The sequence below is a fragment of the Anopheles coustani genome, assembly GCF_943734705.1.
Source record: "Anopheles coustani chromosome X unlocalized genomic scaffold, idAnoCousDA_361_x.2 X_unloc_3, whole genome shotgun sequence".
In the NCBI taxonomy this organism is placed as follows: Eukaryota; Metazoa; Arthropoda; class Insecta; order Diptera; family Culicidae; genus Anopheles; species Anopheles coustani.
The window spans coordinates 705,872-728,948 of record NW_026525137.1 but is presented as its reverse complement, the minus strand read 5'-3'; the positions used below and the strand labels follow the sequence as shown (position 1 = coordinate 728,948).

Genomic DNA, 23,077 nt, shown 5'->3' with positions numbered 1-23,077 from the left:
CGTTTTTTGTTGCCAGGTTTCGATTGTTGAAATTATCAACAAAAAATAAAACCAATGAATGTAGTTGATTGAGTTTTGCATTTGTTTAGTATCATTTTTGGATGGCATTTCTATTCATAGCTTCAAAAAGTACTTTTACACGAAACGGGACTTAACAAATCAACAAAAAAATATGAAACATTTGTTGTAGTGACACAATTTTGGTGAAAAAATAGTAGGACATGGATAATCGCTACAACATGAAAAAATACGACCTGTAAACTTATGACGCTAGTACCATTTTCAAACACGACCGAATTGAGTCGACTGAAAGCAAATGCTTTAGAATACCCTTTTCTGTGCCAAAACAAGCAAGCAAAGACAAACTGATAAAGGTTCTTTTAAATAATAATGATTGAGTGGTCAAAACATTTGCTATTTAACGTGCTCTGGCTAGTTATGGTGTGCAGAAAAGAAATGTTGCGAACGATATCCATAACTAATTGAATCTATTTTGTGATTTAGGTGTATAACGTTTTGTTTTGAGACATCGCATCTTTTCCACATGGACGACTGGTCACGCTGAGGACATTATTAATAGTTGTCCCTCCCTTCTATGAAATCACCAGCTCTAATAAACCCTCAGGAATCAGCATAACACATAGAATTACTACGGGGTCCAGTCTGAACGCTAAACTTAAGAATTAAGCGCATCTTCATGGAATCATTAAAAGATTTATAGAATGTGCTATCAAAATGCGCATAATGCAAGATGATCGCTGATATGATACATGTGAAAATACGGGACATCCTTAATTTGTTGATCTCATGCAAAAAAATGATCGTGTAATTGGTGCTGGTAACAATTCGAATGGGTAAGTCATATGAGCTTTTCTTCGTTCGTCTTGCCATTATGAGGATAGAAACATGCAAAATGGAAAGAAAAACTGAAAACGTTGTGTTGAATGAAGTATTCTAAATGTTAATTGAAAACTTGGAGCAATCGTTTCAATAGATCTGTTGAGAGCCAAAATATTCGAAATTAATGTATCCGCGCATTTATGTTTGCCAGTTTATCTTCACATTTTGACCTGAAGTCTAAACACGACATTACGTCTTTAGATTTTTTTCTCTCTGCTGCTATTGAAGTTTTAAAGAGCATTGAAACTTGAAATCAGTTAATCGTGCTGTGCGAAAGCAACGTTAACATAGTACAGCCTAGCAATGAGTTACATGAATAAACAATAAACAACAAAAGTATGAAGCACTCATTATGCAGATTTCCATTACAAAAGTGCTCAAAATTGCGCCCATCCCTATCTTCGTTGGGCTATATTTTTATTTTCAAAAGAGTTCTGCTTTAACAATAACGTTGTTGTAAAATCTCAACGTTAAAGCTAGAGAAATAGATGTTTTCGAAAAAGTTTGAAACTATGCCGATTTACCTAGTTAGAAACAAAAGCTAATTCATACCTATTTTGAAACGATTGCTTATCTGCTGCATTACCCGTATTTGTCTTTGCAAATGTTTTAACCAAAGAATGTTTATCTCCAGCCTGAGGTCTTGTATTTGTATAAATAAAATTAGCTTCTTTTGATATTATTTTGCTCAATGATGAACCTTCGATGAACGCCATATTTCTAATCTGATACTTATTATCTTCTTTCCTCCTTTGCGGTAGTGTTTGTTTTTCAATGGTGCAAATTTCCTGCTCCTTCTGGCTTCGTTGCGCGGAAAGGTCGCTTATGTATCGCCTTTTGGTCGCTATCAGTTGCGCTGTTCGCGTTGCTGTTTTGACTTCCGCCTTAAAAACCGCTACCCTATGGCATGTCGAACGAATCGTTTTCGGAATCAATACGGTAGCGCTCCCCCTGGGAGTTGGACATGGATTTCGATCCTTCGGCACCCAGGTCAGGACGTCCATACGTCGGATATAGACTGCTAGAGACATCACTGCTTGACATGATCTTGTGTAATTCGGACGCTGTATTCCGTTCACTCTGTTCCGTTTCCTGGTAAAAATTGGAATCCGACAGTCGGCTACCATCAGCTTTCGCGGACAACCGGCTGTTTTCGTCGATTTGTATGTTTTTTCTCTTTTCCAGATTGTCTTCTCCGTCGGAATCGAACACTCCATCGCCGAAGCTATAGTGCTTGCCCATTTGCTAATTGTGACACCTCTTTTACGTGTCCTTTGTTTGGCTCTTCTTCGTGGCTTAATTTTTCGTTCCCGTGCCAAAGGATAGTTCATTTGGATCTTTGTCGTTTTGATGAGCTTCCACTTGACGTTCATCGCATTTCTTTACACCCGCAGCAATCTTTTTATCTCTTTGTTTTTTGCATAGGTTTTTGCTCGGTGGTGTTATTTCATGCGGAAAACGTACTTGTTATTAACTTTGTTTGGATCTGTTTTCGCAGTTGTTGTCGGCGATCCCTCCACAAATTCGGTGATCTTCAGATGGAACGATTGTTAAAAAGTTTGTATTTTTCGAATTAAAAACGATCAATGCTTACCATTTCGAAAATGTCGGCAGTTTTTTCAACGTTCGTCGAATCATCCATTTTCAGCGATTCTTTGCAATGAATGGTCGAACCGGATTTATTAATGACGAAGATTCTTGTGTTAACGGAAAAACAGTCGTATCTTCATGTTATTTGCACCATTTTGAATTGCCTCACAAAGGGCAGCCAAAGGTTCATGGTGTTCGAAGAGCGGTTCTATTGATCTGTATGGGGTATACCACTAAAATGAAGAACGCACAAAAGCTGGAAGCAACATCCTTAAAAAAAACATACCATAAAACATCTTCCTTGGCTTCCGTTTGAGTTCGTTTATCCGGGATTGTATCAAAATTTTGTGCGATTAATCAACTCGACAAGTGACAGCAAATTACAATACTGAACAAAGGCTGGCCCTGGGTTACGTCACCAAAAGGGACTTGGACAGCGACGAAAACCGAGGCTAGCGGACTACAGTTCTCACGTTTATAAAACCTACTCCAAACTTGACTGACACAAAACAAACGTTTGATGTGATCATTATTCTCGTCTGAATTTTTAGTGGTTGACAAGAAGGTTTTCCTCAAACTCAAACAAAGTTTGTGTACTTAATCATCAAATTTATGGCCATCAATCGTTTTATATTCCATTCTACTTCTTTGGTTTCCATGCCTTGTAGGTTTACAATGATACATTCAGGGCTTCAATTGGACGATATTTTTTGTTCAACAAAGTAGTCTGACGCAGAAAACCTTTACAACTTGTTTATGAGTCCATGTTCGGATCTCCTGTCATACAAAATGCATTGAACCATATGAGTAAAGAACAAAGCACGCTACTATAAACCAGCTTCGAACGATTTGTCAAACGACGAAAACCAAAGCCAGCCGGTACCTACAAATTGCCAACAAGGAAAACGTGGAACATGTCAAAATTTGTATCAATAAATCCAAACAGGATATGCAACGAAAGCTACCACCGGTGAACAGCCAAACCGCTCCAAAGCCTTTCAAAAGATGTTATGGTTATTGTGAAAATTGTCTTGCAAAGACCTTTCATTTGAGGGGTCTGTTGCTGTAATTGACCGAAGTACTAATTCGCTATTGACAAAATAGCTAATTGAGCCATTATCACATGTATTGACCAAGGTTTCTGAAGCCTATTTCCTTCAGATTGGCTTGCAGCTTCGTTCTAATGGTGGGTTAACAGAATTTCCCAACCCGAATCACAATAAAAAAAATAATCGCGACATCAAGACAAGACTAACCATTCAATTTCGGTTTAAATATCGTATGCCCTATTCTGAATCCCCATAAAATCACAACTTATTTTTCCGTTAGAAAAACGTGCCATACACTTCCAAAGGGAGGATCCCCGTTGTTATAAGTTCGGTTGATCACGACAATCTTCTGACGTAAAGAAAAAATGTTTTTTGCAGGCATTGAAGATCGGGCACAACTGTATGGAACACTGCTTAAACAAGATTGACTATGTAGCACGATAGTTTTATTTCAAATCCGGTATAAAAGTCAGTACAAAATCAAGTTCTAGGTTCAATCATTGTCACTTCGTGGGGCAAATGCGTTGGGTAAGGTTTAACACACCCAACCATCGAGGTTCTGCTGTATTTTCTTTGTCTATCTCTATCCAATCCGTTTAAAAAAGTTCGATATGAGTAAAATTAAATCTTTCGCATTGTCTGTAATGAAGCAATAAAAGTAGTGTGTTGGTATTTTAAAACTGAGAAGAATTTGTTTTCTGTTTGTAATAGTTTGCTGTCCACACACTGCTAGCTTTCCCTTACCGATCCCTGTTATGTTTCCTGCTGGTTGAAGAACAATCTAAGGCAATACCGCTCCGTTTGTGTGCAAGGCAGCGAAAAGCCATTAAGATTTTACTTATGGTGAAAATATGCTTCAAATCGCGTTTTTTGTCCGTCTGCCTCAACCGATCGGTGACCTACGGTGACTTTTCTGCTCTACCTGGTTTTTTCTTCAAGCTACCGGGCTAACGGACATGATGGCGGCCAACAGCTTCAATCTCAGCATAACCGTAAAGCCTGACAATCAGCAAAGCCTCACTGCAAGGGGGCGGGGCTCGTTCTCACGCAATAGTCAACTGTTCGGCGGATCTTACAAGTCACAGAAGACGACCGCTTTTTATGACAACGGATGAGAACGACCAGGTAGATGTTCGATAGAACCTTTTACACTTGAGGAAAAAAGTCTCATTTCACAAAAGGACGTAGTGCTGCATTTGTAAGTGTTGGCGGTCGATTGGCGTGACCATCAAAATCATCTTCGTTATCTCCCGAGCTGGAAGAGTGTGTTATTAAAGGGAAGAAAGATCCGCTAGTTGCGGCGAGAATGTTATGATTACATGTTATATTCTGTTCAAAGGCGTCTTTTTTCTGTCTATGAGAAAGTTATCCTCTGAGAATAATGAGCAAGTGCAAGTTCCTGGCAGCTTTTCTACTCACGGACTGATGTATGCTGTCGATAGGCTGCCCACATTTTAGGAAGAATTTGTTTTGGAATTTTCAAACCAGCAAACAGCAAGCTCAACAAGAACAACTGTTTTTCCCAAAACTCAAACCATAAGCTTAAAAGGCACGGTGCGATACAACTTTTAACAGAAATGCATACTTAAAACCAATCAATCAATTTTTTAAAAAAGGTTCAATAAAATAAACAATCCAACTGTTTCTCAGCAGTATCATTATGTCAAAGCACATTGTCCGCTAGAAAACGCGGCGTTTAATTGTAAACAAACTTAGTAGCAAAACGTACACAATCATGACTTGTAGCCACATTTTAATAAGCTGTTATAATTATCTAAACAATAACGCCTAACAAAAGCATAAACATAAGCCTACGAACGGAAGCGGCTCTTTTTTATTTGACTGTGAAGATAGCCCGATTAAATATCGCGTTTTTTTTTACGCTGGTCATTACAAAATAAGCGTTAGTACTGTTCCGATGGAAGTATTTTTTACACAAACCATGCCATTTCATTCCATTCACGGGACAAATGTTTGAACCCGCAAACGAAGGAATAAAAGGTGTGTGGTTTTGTTTAGGGACGTTGATAAAGGACGATTGATAGTCAGTTTATGGGAAAAATACACCTGACCGATAGTCATGTATCCGATAGACCTTGAATAGTAGAACTTAGAAAGAAACCCCATACAGCGTTTTACAGCTCACCTAGCAATCGGGGCAGTGTATGTAGAACATCAAGAATGATAGCCTACTGCAGAGTATTTGATGTAGAATAGCAAAACCCACAAGTGGCAACACAAACGGGTTAGTAGAAAAATCATCACTTTCTAGGATCTACCAGAATGAAAGTTGTCGCGTGGATGTTTGTAGTAGGCACGACCAGTCGAGGGGTGCAGGTAAAAGTAGGGGAAATCGCTTTCCGGTCGAAAACAAACTTTTGCGAGGATTTTGTGATTCGCGCTCGTTTTCTGATGCGGAAAAGCATCACTACCTAGTAGGTTTGAATGTAAACAATCAAACAGCCGAAGAATCAACTGTTTGGGGTCATCCGTTTTCCAGAAACGTAATTTAGAAATCGTGCTTATACTTTATGGGACACACTTTAGTTTTGAATTAAAAAATGCAGAACAGGTTTTGAAACACTACACATTAATTTTCCCGTTCGATCACAATTTTACCCAATCTGTACTTGCATCCTATTCGGCTGCTACCATGTGAGAGACTAACCACCAATTCAACTGTCTTCAACGCCAAAATTCTTCATACCTGAACGTTCGAATTGAAATTCTAAAATAAAAAATACACGTTCTTCAAAAAAAAGATATCTATGGAAAAGATAGAACGGGCCGATTTGCCATCATAAACTGCCCGCAAAGTTGGTGCAAAAGGAATGCAAAATACGTAAATAAAATAGAAATGGTTTCTCAAGAAGAATTGTTACTGAGCGGTCGAGGAAAAAGGAAATATGTCCTTTTCGTTTGAAACTTGTTCGAGTCAAACTTCTGTCTGACGGTTTTCTTGCAACCTCAATAACAACTCTAATAGGACGTTAAAAATAAGCACTCTTTGTCATTTACTCTCGGTTGCAACCCGTTTTTTGTTGCCAGGTTTCGATTGTTGAAATTATCAACAAAAAATAAAACCAATGAATGTAGTTGATTGAGTTTTGCATTTGTTTAGTATCATTTTTGGATGGCATTTCTATTCATAGCTTCAAAAAGTACTTTTACACGAAACGGGACTTAACAAATCAACAAAAAAATATGAAACATTTGTTGTAGTGACACAATTTTGGTGAAAAAATAGTAGGACATGGATAATCGCTACAACATGAAAAAATACGACCTGTAAACTTATGACGCTAGTACCATTTTCAAACACGACCGAATTGAGTCGACTGAAAGCAAATGCTTTAGAATACCCTTTTCTGTGCCAAAACAAGCAAGCAAAGACAAACTGATAAAGGTTCTTTTAAATAATAATGATTGAGTGGTCAAAACATTTGCTATTTAACGTGCTCTGGCTAGTTATGGTGTGCAGAAAAGAAATGTTGCGAACGATATCCATAACTAAATGAATCTATTTTGTGATTTAGGTGTATAACGTTTTGTTTTGAGACATCGCATCTTTTCCACATGGACGACTGGTCACGCTGAGGACATTATTAATAGTTGTCCCTCCCTTCTATGAAATCACCAGCTCTAATAAACCCTCAGGAATCAGCATAACACATAGAATTACTACGGGGTCCAGTCTGAACGCTAAACTTAAGAATTAAGCGCATCTTCATGGAATCATTAAAAGATTTATAGAATGTGCTATCAAAATGCGCATAATGCAAGATGATCGCTGATATGATACATGTGAAAATACGGGACATCCTTAATTTGTTGATCTCATGCAAAAAAATGATCGTGTAATTGGTGCTGGTAACAATTCGAATGGGTAAGTCATATGAGCTTTTCTTCGTTCGTCTTGCCATTATGAGGATAGAAACATGCAAAATGGAAAGAAAAACTGAAAACGTTGTGTTGAATGAAGTATTCTAAATGTTAATTGAAAACTTGGAGCAATCGTTTCAATAGATCTGTTGAGAGCCAAAATATTCGAAATTAATGTATCCGCGCATTTATGTTTGCCAGTTTATCTTCACATTTTGACCTGAAGTCTAAACACGACATTACGTCTTTAGATTTTTTTCTCTCTGCTGCTATTGAAGTTTTAAAGAGCATTGAAACTTGAAATCAGTTAATCGTGCTGTGCGAAAGCAACGTTAACATAGTACAGCCTAGCAATGAGTTACATGAATAAACAATAAACAACAAAAGTATGAAGCACTCATTATGCAGATTTCCATTACAAAAGTGCTCAAAATTGCGCCCATCCCTATCTTCGTTGGGCTATATTTTTATTTTCAAAAGAGTTCTGCTTTAACAATAACGTTGTTGTAAAATCTCAACGTTAAAGCTAGAGAAATAGATGTTTTCGAAAAAGTTTGAAACTATGCCGATTTACCTAGTTAGAAACAAAAGCTAATTCATACCTATTTTGAAACGATTGCTTATCTGCTGCATTACCCGTATTTGTCTTTGCAAATGTTTTAACCAAAGAATGTTTATCTCCAGCCTGAGGTCTTGTATTTGTATAAATAAAATTAGCTTCTTTTGATATTATTTTGCTCAATGATGAACCTTCGATGAACGCCATATTTCTAATCTGATACTTATTATCTTCTTTCCTCCTTTGCGGTAGTGTTTGTTTTTCAATGGTGCAAATTTCCTGCTCCTTCTGGCTTCGTTGCGCGGAAAGGTCGCTTATGTATCGCCTTTTGGTCGCTATCAGTTGCGCTGTTCGCGTTGCTGTTTTGACTTCCGCCTTAAAAACCGCTACCCTATGGCATGTCGAACGAATCGTTTTCGGAATCAATACGGTAGCGCTCCCCCTGGGAGTTGGACATGGATTTCGATCCTTCGGCACCCAGGTCAGGACGTCCATACGTCGGATATAGACTGCTAGAGACATCACTGCTTGACATGATCTTGTGTAATTCGGACGCTGTATTCCGTTCACTCTGTTCCGTTTCCTGGTAAAAATTGGAATCCGACAGTCGGCTACCATCAGCTTTCGCGGACAACCTGCTGTTTTCGTCGATTTGTATGTTTTTTCTCTTTTCCAGATTGTCTTCTCCGTCGGAATCGAACACTCCATCGCCGAAGCTATAGTGCTTGCCCATTTGCTAATTGTGACACCTCTTTTACGTGTCCTTTGTTTGGCTCTTCTTCGTGGCTTAATTTTTCGTTCCCGTGCCAAAGGATAGTTCATTTGGATCTTTGTCGTTTTGATGAGCTTCCACTTGACGTTCATCGCATTTCTTTACACCCGCAGCAATCTTTTTATCTCTTTGTTTTTTGCATAGGTTTTTGCTCGGTGGTGTTATTTCATGCGGAAAACGTACTTGTTATTAACTTTGTTTGGATCTGTTTTCGCAGTTGTTGTCGGCGATCCCTCCACAAATTCGGTGATCTTCAGATGGAACGATTGTTAAAAAGTTTGTATTTTTCGAATTAAAAACGATCAATGCTTACCATTTCGAAAATGTCGGCAGTTTTTTCAACGTTCGTCGAATCATCCATTTTCAGCGATTCTTTGCAATGAATGGTCGAACCGGATTTATTAATGACGAAGATTCTTGTGTTAACGGAAAAACAGTTGTATCTTCATGTTATTTGCACCATTTTGAATTGCCTCACAAAGGGCAGCCAAAGGTTCATGGTGTTCGAAGAGCGGTTCTATTGATCTGTATGGGGTATACCACTAAAATGAAGAACGCACAAAAGCTGGAAGCAACATCCTTAAAAAAAACATACCATAAAACATCTTCCTTGGCTTCCGTTTGAGTTCGTTTATCCGGGATTGTATCAAAATTTTGTGCGATTAATCAACTCGACAAGTGACAGCAAATTACAATACTGAACAAAGGCTGGCCCTGGGTTACGTCACCAAAAGGGACTTGGACAGCGACGAAAACCGAGGCTAGCGGACTACAGTTCTCACGTTTATAAAACCTACTCCAAACTTGACTGACACAAAACAAACGTTTGATGTGATCATTATTCTCGTCTGAATTTTTAGTGGTTGACAAGAAGGTTTTCCTCAAACTCAAACAAAGTTTGTGTACTTAATCATCAAATTTATGGCCATCAATCGTTTTATATTCCATTCTACTTCTTTGGTTTCCATGCCTTGTAGGTTTACAATGATACATTCAGGGCTTCAATTGGACGATATTTTTTGTTCAACAAAGTAGTCTGACGCAGAAAACCTTTACAACTTGTTTATGAGTCCATGTTCGGATCTCCTGTCATACAAAATGCATTGAACCATATGAATAAAGAACAAAGCACGCTACTATAAACCAGCTTCGAACGATTTGTCAAACGACGAAAACCAAAGCCAGCCGGTACCTACAAATTGCCAACAAGGAAAACGTGGAACATGTCAAAATTTGTATCAATAAATCCAAACAGGATATGCAACGAAAGCTACCACCGGTGAACAGCTACCGCTCCAAAGCCTTTCAAAAGATGTTATGGTTATTGTGAAAATTGTCTTGCAAAGACCTTTCATTTGAGGGGTCTGTTGCTGTAATTGACCGAAGTACTAATTCGCTATTGACAAAATAGCTAATTGAGCCATTATCACATGTATTGACCAAGGTTTCTGAAGCCTATTTCCTTCAGATTGGCTTGCAGCTTCGTTCTAATGGTGGGTTAACAGAATTTCCCAACCCGAATCACAATAAAAAAAATAATCGCGACATCAAGACAAGACTAACCATTCAATTTCGGTTTAAATATCGTATGCCCTATTCTGAATCCCCATAAAATCACAACTTATTTTTCCGTTAGAAAAACGTGCCATACACTTCCAAAGGGAGGATCCCCGTTGTTATAAGTTCGGTTGATCACGACAATCTTCTGACGTAAAGAAAAAATGTTTTTTGCAGGCATTGAAGATCGGGCACAACTGTATGGAACACTGCTTAAACAAGATTGACTATGTAGCACGATAGTTTTATTTCAAATCCGGTATAAAAGTCAGTACAAAATCAAGTTCTAGGTTCAATCATTGTCACTTCGTGGGGCAAATGCGTTGGGTAAGGTTTAACACACCCAACCATCGAGGTTCTGCTGTATTTTCTTTGTCTATCTCTATCCAATCCGTTTAAAAAAGTTCGATATGAGTAAAATTAAATCTTTCGCATTGTCTGTAATGAAGCAATAAAAGTAGTGTGTTGGTATTTTAAAACTGAGAAGAATTTGTTTTCTGTTTGTAATAGTTTGCTGTCCACACACTGCTAGCTTTCCCTTACCGATCCCTGTTATGTTTCCTGCTGGTTGAAGAACAATCTAAGGCAATACCGCTCCGTTTGTGTGCAAGGCAGCGAAAAGCCATTAAGATTTTACTTATGGTGAAAATATGCTTCAAATCGCGTTTTTTGTCCGTCTGCCTCAACCGATCGGTGACCTACGGTGACTTTTCTGCTCTACCTGGTTTTTTCTTCAAGCTACCGGGCTAACGGACATGATGGCGGCCAACAGCTTCAATCTCAGCATAACCGTAAAGCCTGACAATCAGCAAAGCCTCACTGCAAGGGGGCGGGGCTCGTTCTCACGCAATAGTCAACTGTTCGGCGGATCTTACAAGTCACAGAAGACGACCGCTTTTTATGACAACGGATGAGAACGACCAGGTAGATGTTCGATAGAACCTTTTACACTTGAGGGAAAAAGTCTCATTTCACAAAAGGACGTAGTGCTGCATTTGTAAGTGTTGGCGGTCGATTGGCGTGACCATCAAAATCATCTCTTCGTTATCTCCCGAGCTGGAAGAGTGTGTTATTAAAGGGAAGAAAGATCCGCTAGTTGCGGCGAGAATGTTATGATTCCATGTTATATTCTGTTCAAAGGCGTCTTTTTTCTGTCTATGAGAAAGTTATCCTCTGAGAATAATGAGCAAGTGCAAGTTCCTGGCAGCTTTTCTACTCACGGACTGATGTATGCTGTCGATAGGCTGCCCACATTTTAGGAAGAATTTGTTTTGGAATTTTCAAACCAGCAAACAGCAAGCTCAACAAGAACAACTGTTTTTCCCAAAACTCAAACCATAAGCTTAAAAGGCACGGTGCGATACAACTTTTAACAGAAATGCATACTTAAAACCAATCAATCAATTTTTTAAAAAAGGTTCAATAAAATAAACAATCCAACTGTTTCTCAGCAGTATCATTATGTCAAAGCACATTGTCCGCTAGAAAACGCGGCGTTTAATTGTAAACAAACTTAGTAGCAAAACGTACACAATCATGACTTGTAGCCACATTTTAATAAGCTGTTATAATTATCTAAACAATAACGCCTAACAAAAGCATAAACATAAGCCTACGAACGGAAGCGGCTCTTTTTTATTTGACTGTGAAGATAGCCCGATTAAATATCGCGTTTTTTTTTACGCTGGTCATTACAAAATAAGCGTTAGTACTGTTCCGATGGAAGTATTTTTTACACAAACCATGCCATTTCATTCCATTCACGGGACAAATGTTTGAACCCGCAAACGAAGGAATAAAAGGTGTGTGGTTTTGTTTAGGGACGTTGATAAAGGACGATTGATAGTCAGTTTATGGGAAAAATACACCTGACCGATAGTCATGTATCCGATAGACCTTGAATAGTAGAACTTAGAAAGAAACCCCATACAGCGTTTTACAGCTCACCTAGCAATCGGGGCAGTGTATGTAGAACATCAAGAATGATAGCCTACTGCAGAGTATTTGATGTAGAATAGCAAAACCCACAAGTGGCAACACAAACGGGTTAGTAGAAAAATCATCACTTTCTAGGATCTACCAGAATGAAAGTTGTCGCGTGGATGTTTGTAGTAGGCACGACCAGTCGAGGGGTGCAGGTAAAAGTAGGGGAAATCGCTTTCCGGTCGAAAACAAACTTTTGCGAGGATTTTGTGATTCGCGCTCGTTTTCTGATGCGGAAAAGCATCACTACCTAGTAGGTTTGAATGTAAACAATCAAACAGCCGAAGAATCAACTGTTTGGGGTCATCCGTTTTCCAGAAACGTAATTTAGAAATCGTGCTTATACTTTATGGGACACACTTTAGTTTTGAATTAAAAAATGCAGAACAGGTTTTGAAACACTACACATTAATTTTCCCGTTCGATCACAATTTTACCCAATCTGTACTTGCATCCTATTCGGCTGCTACCATGTGAGAGACTAACCACCAATTCAACTGTCTTCAACGCCAAAATTCTTCATACCTGAACGTTCGAATTGAAATTCTAAAATAAAAAATACACGTTCTTCAAAAAAAAGATATCTATGGAAAAGATAGAACGGGCCGATTTGCCATCATAAACTGCCCGCAAAGTTGGTGCAAAAGGAATGCAAAATACGTAAATAAAATAGAAATGGTTTCTCAAGAAGAATTGTTACTGAGCGGTCGAGGAAAAAGGAAATATGTCCTTTTCTTTTGAAAACATGTTCGAGTCAAACTCCTGTCTGACGGTTTTCTTGCAACCTCAATAACAACTCTAATAGGACGTTAAAAATAAGCACTCTTTGTCATTTACTCTCGGTTGCAACCCGTTTTTTGTTGCCAGGTTTCGATTGTTGAAATTATCAACAAAAAATAAAACCAATGAATGTAGTTGATTGAGTTTTGCATTTGTTTAGTATCATTTTTGGATGGCATTTCTATTCATAGCTTCAAAAAGTACTTTTACACGAAACGGGACTTAACAAATCAACAAAAAAATATGAAACATTTGTTGTAGTGACACAATTTTGGTGAAAAAATAGTAGGACATGGATAATCGCTACAACATGAAAAAATACGACCTGTAAACTTATGACGCTAGTACCATTTTCAAACACGACCGAATTGAGTCGACTGAAAGCAAATGCTTTAGAATACCCTTTTCTGTGCCAAAACAAGCAAGCAAAGACAAACTGATAAAGGTTCTTTTAAATAATAATGATTGAGTGGTCAAAACATTTGCTATTTAACGTGCTCTGGCTAGTTATGGTGTGCAGAAAAGAAATGTTGCGAACGATATCCATAACTAATTGAATCTATTTTGTGATTTAGGTGTATAACGTTTTGTTTTGAGACATCGCATCTTTTCCACATGGACGACTGGTCACGCTGAGGACATTATTAATAGTTGTCCCTCCCTTCTATGAAATCACCAGCTCTAATAAACCCTCAGGAATCAGCATAACACATAGAATTACTACGGGGTCCAGTCTGAACGCTAAACTTAAGAATTAAGCGCATCTTCATGGAATCATTAAAAGATTTATAGAATGTGCTACCAAAATGCGCATAATGCAAGATGATCGCTGATATGATACATGTGAAAATACGGGACATCCTTAATTTGTTGATCTCATGCAAAAAAATGATCGTGTAATTGGTGCTGGTAACAATTCGAATGGGTAAGTCATATGAGCTTTTCTTCGTTCGTCTTGCCATTATGAGGATAGAAACATGCAAAATGGAAAGAAAAACTGAAAACGTTGTGTTGAATGAAGTATTCTAAATGTTAATTGAAAACTTGGAGCAATCGTTTCAATAGATCTGTTGAGAGCCAAAATATTCGAAATTAATGTATCCGCGCATTTATGTTTGCCAGTTTATCTTCACATTTTGACCTGAAGTCTAAACACGACATTACGTCTTTAGATTTTTTTCTCTCTGCTGCTATTGAAGTTTTAAAGAGAATTGAAACTTGAAATCAGTTAATCGTGCTGTGCGAAAGCAACGTTAACATAGTACAGCCTAGCAATGAGTTACATGAATAAACAATAAACAACAAAAGTATGAAGCACTCATTATGCAGATTTCCATTACAAAAGTGCTCAAAATTGCGCCCATCCCTATCTTCGTTGGGCTATATTTTTATTTTCAAAAGAGTTCTGCTTTAACAATAACGTTGTTGTAAAATCTCAACGTTAAAGCTAGAGAAATAGATGTTTTCGAAAAAGTTTGAAACTATGCCGATTTACCTAGTTAGAAACAAAAGCTAATTCATACCTATTTTGAAACGATTGCTTATCTGCTGCATTACCCGTATTTGTCTTTGCAAATGTTTTAACCAAAGAATGTTTATCTCCAGCCTGAGGTCTTGTATTTGTATAAATAAAATTAGCTTCTTTTGATATTATTTTGCTCAATGATGAACCTTCGATGAACGCCATATTTCTAATCTGATACTTATTATCTTCTTTCCTCCTTTGCGGTAGTGTTTGTTTTTCAATGGTGCAAATTTCCTGCTCCTTCTGGCTTCGTTGCGCGGAAAGGTCGCTTATGTATCGCCTTTTGGTCGCTATCAGTTGCGCTGTTCGCGTTGCTGTTTTGACTTCCGCCTTAAAAACCGCTACCCTATGGCATGTCGAACGAATCGTTTTCGGAATCAATACGGTAGCGCTCCCCCTGGGAGTTGGACATGGATTTCGATCCTTCGGCACCCAGGTCAGGACGTCCATACGTCGGATATAGACTGCTAGAGACATCACTGCTTGACATGATCTTGTGTAATTCGGACGCTGTATTCCGTTCACTCTGTTCCGTTTCCTGGTAAAAATTGGAATCCGACAGTCGGCTACCATCAGCTTTCGCGGACAACCGGCTGTTTTCGTCGATTTGTATGTTTTTTCTCTTTTCCAGATTGTCTTCTCCGTCGGAATCGAACACTCCATCGCCGAAGCTATAGTGCTTGCCCATTTGCTAATTGTGACACCTCTTTTACGTGTCCTTTGTTTGGCTCTTCTTCGTGGCTTAATTTTTCGTTCCCGTGCCAAAGGATAGTTCATTTGGATCTTTGTCGTTTTGATGAGCTTCCACTTGACGTTCATCGCATTTCTTTACACCCGCAGCAATCTTTTTATCTCTTTGTTTTTTGCATAGGTTTTTGCTCGGTGGTGTTATTTCATGCGGAAAACGTACTTGTTATTAACTTTGTTTGGATCTGTTTTCGCAGTTGTTGTCGGCGATCCCTCCACAAATTCGGTGATCTTCAGATGGAACGATTGTTAAAAAGTTTGTATTTTTCGAATTAAAAACGATCAATGCTTACCATTTCGAAAATGTCGGCAGTTTTTTCAACGTTCCTCGAATCATCCATTTTCAGCGATTCTTTGCAATGAATGGTCGAACCGGATTTATTAATGACGAAGATTCTTGTGTTAACGGAAAAACAGTCGTATCTTCATGTTATTTGCACCATTTTGAATTGCCTCACAAAGGGCAGCCAAAGGTTCATGGTGTTCGAAGAGCGGTTCTATTGATCTGTATGGGGTATACCACTAAAATGAAGAACGCACAAAAGCTGGAAGCAACATCCTTAAAAAAAACATACCATAAAACATCTTCCTTGGCTTCCGTTTGAGTTCGTTTATCCGGGATTGTATCAAAATTTTGTGCGATTAATCAACTCGACAAGTGACAGCAAATTACAATACTGAACAAAGGCTGGCCCTGGGTTACGTTACCAAAAGGGACTTGGACAGCGACGAAAACCGAGGCTAGCGGACTACAGTTCTCACGTTTATAAAACCTACTCCAAACTTGACTGACACAAAACAAACGTTTGATGTGATCATTATTCTCGTCTGAATTTTTAGTGGTTGACAAGAAGGTTTTCCTCAAACTCAAACAAAGTTTGTGTACTTAATCATCAAATTTATGGCCATCAATCGTTTTATATTCCATTCTACTTCTTTGGTTTCCATGCCTTGTAGGTTTACAATGATACATTCAGGGCTTCAATTGGACGATATTTTTTGTTCAACAAAGTAGTCTGACGCAGAAAACCTTTACAACTTGTTTATGAGTCCATGTTCGGATCTCCTGTCATACAAAATGCATTGAACCATATGAATAAAGAACAAAGCACGCTACTATAAACCAGCTTCGAACGATTTGTCAAACGACGAAAACCAAAGCCAGCCGGTACCTACAAATTGCCAACAAGGAAAACGTGGAACATGTCAAAATTTGTATCAATAAATCCAAACAGGATATGCAACGAAAGCTACCACCGGTGAACAGCTACCGCTCCAAAGCCTTTCAAAAGATGTTATGGTTATTGTGAAAATTGTCTTGCAAAGACCTTTCATTTGAGGGGTCTGTTGCTGTAATTGACCGAAGTACTAATTCGCTATTGACAAAATAGCTAATTGAGCCATTATCACATGTATTGACCAAGGTTTCTGAAGCCTATTTCCTTCAGATTGGCTTGCAGCTTCGTTCTAATGGTGGGTTAACAGAATTTCCCAACCCGAATCACAATAAAAAAAATAATCGCGACATCAAGACAAGACTAACCATTCAATTTCGGTTTAAATATCGTATGCCCTATTCTGAATCCCCATAAAATCACAACTTATTTTTCCGTTAGAAAAACGTGCCATACACTTCCAAAGGGAGGATCCCCGTTGTTATAAGTTCGGTTGATCACGACAATCTTCTGACGTAAAGAAAAAATGTTTTTTGCAGGCATTGAAGATCGGGCACAACTGTATGGAACACTGCTTAAACAAGATTGACTATGTAGCACGATAGTTTTATTTCAAATCCGGTATAAAAGTCAGTACAAAATCAAGTTCTAGGTTCAATCATTGTCACTTCGTGGGGCAAATGCGTTGGGTAAGGTTTAACACATCCAACCATCGAGGTTCTGCTGTATTTTCTTTGTCTATCTCTATCCAATCCGTTTAAAAAAGTTCGATATGAGTAAAATTAAATCTTTCACATTGTCTGTAATGAAGCAATAAAAGTAGTGTGTTGGTATTTTAAAACTGAGAAGAATTTGTTTTCTGTTTGTAATAGTTTGCTGTCCACACACTGCTAGCTTTCCCTTACCGATCCCTGTTATGTTTCCTGCTGGTTGAAGAACAATCTAAGGCAATACCGCTCCGTTTGTGTGCAAGGCAGCGAAAAGCCATTAAGATTTTACTTATGGTGAAAATATGCTTCAAATCGCGTTTTTTGTCCGTCTGCCTCAACCGATCGGTGACCTACGGTGACTTTTCTGCTCTACCTGGTTTTTTCTTCAAGCTACCGGGCTAACGGACATGATGGCGGCCAACAGCTTCAATCTCAGCATAACCGTAAAGCCTGACAATCAGCAAAGCCTCACTGCAAGGGGGCGGGGCTCGTTCTCACGCAATAGTCAACTGTTCGGCGGATCTTACAAGTCACAGAAGACGACCGCTTTTTATGACAACGGATGAGAACGACCAGGTAGATGTTCGATAGAACCTTTTACACTTGAGGGAAAAAGTCTCATTTCACAAAAGGACGTAGTGCTGCATTTGTAAGTGTTGGCGGTCGATTGGCGTGACCATCAAAATCATCTCTTCGTTATCTCCCGAGCTGGAAGAGTGTGTTATTAAAGGGAAGAAAGATCCGCTAGTTGCGGCGAGAATGTTATGATTCCATGTTATATTCTGTTCAAAGGCGTCTTTTTTCTGTCTATGAGAAAGTTATCCTCTGAGAATAATGAGCAAGTGCAAGTTCCTGGCAGCTTTTCTACTCACGGACTGATGTATGCTGTCGATAGGCTGCCCACATTTTAGGAAGAATTTGTTTTGGAATTTTCAAACCAGCAAACAGCAAGCTCAACAAGAACAACTGTTTTTCCCAAAACTCAAACCATAAGCTTAAAAGGCACGGTGCGATACAACTTTTAACAGAAATGCATACTTAAAACCAATCAATCAATTTTTTAAAAAAGGTTCAATAAAATAAACAATCCAACTGTTTCTCAGCAGTATCATTATGTCAAAGCACATTGTCCGCTAGAAAACGCGGCGTTTAATTGTAAACAAACTTAGTAGCAAAACGTACACAATCATGACTTGTAGCCACATTTTAATAAGCTGTTATAATTATCTAAACAATAACGCCTAACAAAAGCATAAACATAAGCCTACGAACGGAAGCGGCTCTTTTTTATTTGACTGTGAAGATAGCCCGATTAAATATCGCGTTTTTTTTTACGCTGGTCATTACAAAATAAGCGTTAGTACTGTTCCGATGGAAGTATTTTTTACACAAACCATGCCATTTCATTCCATTCACGGGACAAATGTTTGAACCCGCAAACGAAGGAATAAAAGGTGTGTGGTTTTGTTTAGGGACGTTGATAAAGGACGATTGATAGTCAGTTTATGGGAAAAATACACCTGACCGATAGTCATGTATCCGATAGACCTTGAATAGTAGAACTTAGAAAGAAACCCCATACAGCGTTTTACAGCTCACCTAGCAATCGGGGCAGTGTATGTAGAACATCAAGAATGATAGCCTACTGCAGAGTATTTGATGTAGAATAGCAAAACCCACAAGTGGCAACACAAACGGGTTAGTAGAAAAATCATCACTTTCTAGGATCTACCAGAATGAAAGTTGTCGCGTGGATGTTTGTAGTAGGCACGACCAGTCGAGGGGTGCAGGTAAAAGTAGGGGAAATCGCTTTCCGGTCGAAAACAAACTTTTGCGAGGATTTTGTGATTCGCGCTCGTTTTCTGATGCGGAAAAGCATCACTACCTAGTAGGTTTGAATGTAAACAATCAAACAGCCGAAGAATCAACTGTTTGGGGTCATCCGTTTTCCAGAAACGTAATTTAGAAATCGTGCTTATACTTTATGGGACACACTTTAGTTTTGAATTAAAAAATGCAGAACAGGTTTTGACACACTACACATTAATTTTCCCGTTCGATCACAATTTTACCCAATCTGTACTTGCATCCTATTCGGCTGCTACCATGTGAGAGACTAACCACCAATTCAACTGTCTTCAACGCCAAAATTCTTCATACCTGAACGTTCGAATTGAAATTCTAAAATAAAAAATACACGTTCTTCAAAAAAAAGATATCTATGGAAAAGATAGAACGGGCCGATTTGCCATCATAAACTGCCCGCAAAGTTGGTGCAAAAGGAATGCAAAATACGTAAATAAAATAGAAATGGTTTCTCAAGAAGAATTGTTACTGAGCGGTCGAGGAAAAAGGAAATATGTCCTTTTCTTTTGAAAACTTGTTCGAGTCAAACTCCTGTCTGACGGTTTTCTTGCAACCTCAATAACAACTCTAATAGGACGTTAAAAATAAGCACTCTTTGTCATTTACTCTCGGTTGCAACCCGTTTTTTGTTGCCAGGTTTCGATTGTTGAAATTATCAACAAAAAATAAAACCAATGAATGTAGTTGATTGAGTTTTGCATTTGTTTAGTATCATTTTTGGATGGCATTTCTATTCATAGCTTCAAAAAGAACTTTTACACGAAACGGGACTTAACAAATCAACAAAAAAATATGAAACATTTGTTGTAGTGACACAATTTTGGTGAAAAAATAGTAGGACATGGATAATCGCTACAACATGAAAAAATACGACCTGTAAACTTATGACGCTAGTACCATTTTCAAACACGACCGAATTGAGTCGACTGAAAGCAAATGCTTTAGAATACCCTTTTCTGTGCCAAAACAAGCAAGCAAAGACAAACTGATAAAGGTTCTTTTAAATAATAATGATTGAGTGGTCAAAACATTTGCTATTTAACGTGCTCTGGCTAGTTATGGTGTGCAGAAAAGAAATGTTGCGAACGATATCCATAACTAATTGAATCTATTTTGTGATTTAGGTGTATAACGTTTTGTTTTGAGACATCGCATCTTTTCCACATGGACGACTGGTCACGCTGAGGACATTATTAATAGTTGTCCCTCCCTTCTATGAAATCACCAGCTCTAATAAACCCTCAGGAATCAGCATAACACATAGAATTACTACGGGGTCCAGTCTGAACGCTAAACTTAAGAATTAAGCGCATCTTCATGGAATCATTAAAAGATTTATAGAATGTGCTATCAAAATGCGCATAATGCAAGATGATCGCTGATATGATACATGTGAAAATACGGGACATCCTTAATTTGTTGATCTCATGCAAAAAAATGATCGTGTAATTGGTGCTGGTAACAATTCGAATGGGTAAGTCATATGAGCTTTTCTTCGTTCGTCTTGCCATTATGAGGATAGAAACATGCAAAATGGAAAGAAAAACTGAAAACGTTGTGTTGAATGAAGTATTCTAAATGTTAATTGAAAACTTGGAGCAATCGTTTCAATAGATCTGTTGAGAGCCAAAATATTCGAAATTAATGTATCCGCGCATTTATGTTTGCCAGTTTATCTTCACATTTTGACCTGAAGTCTAAACACGACGTTACGTCTTTAGATTTTTTTCTCTCTGCTGCTATTGAAGTTTTAAAGAGCATTGAAACTTGAAATCAGTTAATCGTGCTGTGCGAAAGCAACGTTAACATAGTACAGCCTAGCAATGAGTTACATGAATAAACAATAAACAACAAAAGTATGAAGCACTCATTATGCAGATTTCCATTACAAAAGTGCTCAAAATTGCGCCCATCCCTATCTTCGTTGGGCTATATTTTTATTTTCAAAAGAGTTCTGCTTTAACAATAACGTTGTTGTAAAATCTCAACGTTAAAGCTAGAGAAATAGATGTTTTCGAAAAAGTTTGAAACTATGCCGATTTACCTAGTTAGAAACAAAAGCTAATTCATACCTATTTTGAAACGATTGCTTATCTGCTGCATTACCCGTATTTGTCTTTGCAAATGTTTTAACCAAAGAATGTTTATCTCCAGCCTGAGGTCTTGTATTTGTATAAATAAAATTAGCTTCTTTTGATATTATTTTGCTCAATGATGAACCTTCGATGAACGCCATATTTCTAATCTGATACTTATTATCTTCTTTCCTCCTTTGCGGTAGTGTTTGTTTTTCAATGGTGCAAATTTCCTGCTCCTTCTGGCTTCGTTGCGCGGAAAGGTCGCTTATGTATCGCCTTTTGGTCGCTATCAGTTGCGCTGTTCGCGTTGCTGTTTTGACTTCCGCCTTAAAAACCGCTACCCTATGGCATGTCGAACGAATCGTTTTCGGAATCAATACGGTAGCGCTCCCCCTGGGAGTTGGACATGGATTTCGATCCTTCGGCACCCAGGTCAGGACGTCCATACGTCGGATATAGACTGCTAGAGACATCACTGCTTGACATGATCTTGTGTAATTCGGACGCTGTATTCCGTTCACTCTGTTCCGTTTCCTGGTAAAAATTGGAATCCGACAGTCGGCTACCATCAGCTTTCGCGGACAACCGGCTGTTTTCGTCGATTTGTATGTTTTTTCTCTTTTCCAGATTGTCTTCTCCGTCGGAATCGAACACTCCATCGCCGAAGCTATAGTGCTTGCCCATTTGCTAATTGTGACACCTCTTTTACGTGTCCTTTGTTTGGCTCTTCTTCGTGGCTTAATTTTTCGTTCCCGTGCCAAAGGATAGTTCATTTGGATCTTTGTCGTTTTGATGAGCTTCCACTTGACGTTCATCGCATTTCTTTACACCCGCAGCAATCTTTTTATCTCTTTGTTTTTTGCATAGGTTTTTGCTCGGTGGTGTTATTTCATGCGGAAAACGTACTTGTTATTAACTTTGTTTGGATCTGTTTTCGCAGTTGTTGTCGGCGATCCCTCCACAAATTCGGTGATCTTCAGATGGAACGATTGTTAAAAAGTTTGTATTTTTCGAATTAAAAACGATCAATGCTTACCATTTCGAAAATGTCGGCAGTTTTTTCAACGTTCGTCGAATCATCCATTTTCAGCGATTCTTTGCAATGAATGGTCGAACCGGATTTATTAATGACGAAGATTCTTGTGTTAACGGAAAAACAGTCGTATCTTCATGTTATTTGCACCATTTTGAATTGCCTCACAAAGGGCAGCCAAAGGTTCATGGTGTTCGAAGAGCGGTTCTATTGATCTGTATGGGGTATACGTCACCAAAAGGGACTTGGACAGCGACGAAAACCGAGGCTAGCGGACTACAGTTCTCACGTTTATAAAACCTACTCCAAACTTGACTGACACAAAACAAACGTTTGATGTGATCATTATTCTCGTCTGAATTTTTAGTGGTTGACAAGAAGGTTTTCCTCAAACTCAAACAAAGTTTGTGTACTTAATCATCAAATTTATGGCCATCAATCGTTTTATATTCCATTCTACTTCTTTGGTTTCCATGCCTTGTAGGTTTACAATGATACATTCAGGGCTTCAATTGGACGATATTTTTTGTTCAACAAAGTAGTCTGACGCAGAAAACCTTTACAACTTGTTTATGAGTCCATGTTCGGATCTCCTGTCATACAAAATGCATTGAACCATATGAATAAAGAACAAAGCACGCTACTATAAACCAGCTTCGAACGATTTGTCAAACGACGAAAACCAAAGCCAGCCGGTACCTACAAATTGCCAACAAGGAAAACGTGGAACATGTCAAAATTTGTATCAATAAATCCAAACAGGATATGCAACGAAAGCTACCACCGGTGAACAGCTACCGCTCCAAAGCCTTTCAAAAGATGTTATGGTTATTGTGAAAATTGTCTTGCAAAGACCTTTCATTTGAGGGGT

The 23,077-nt window shown here is 38.4% G+C and overlaps 1 pseudogene; it reads right to left on the bottom strand.

Moving 5' to 3' along the window:
* Positions 1-961: 961 nt before the first annotated feature.
* LOC131270439 (uncharacterized) lies at positions 962-22,552 on the bottom strand (annotated as a pseudogene).
* Positions 22,553-23,077: the final 525 nt, after the last annotated feature.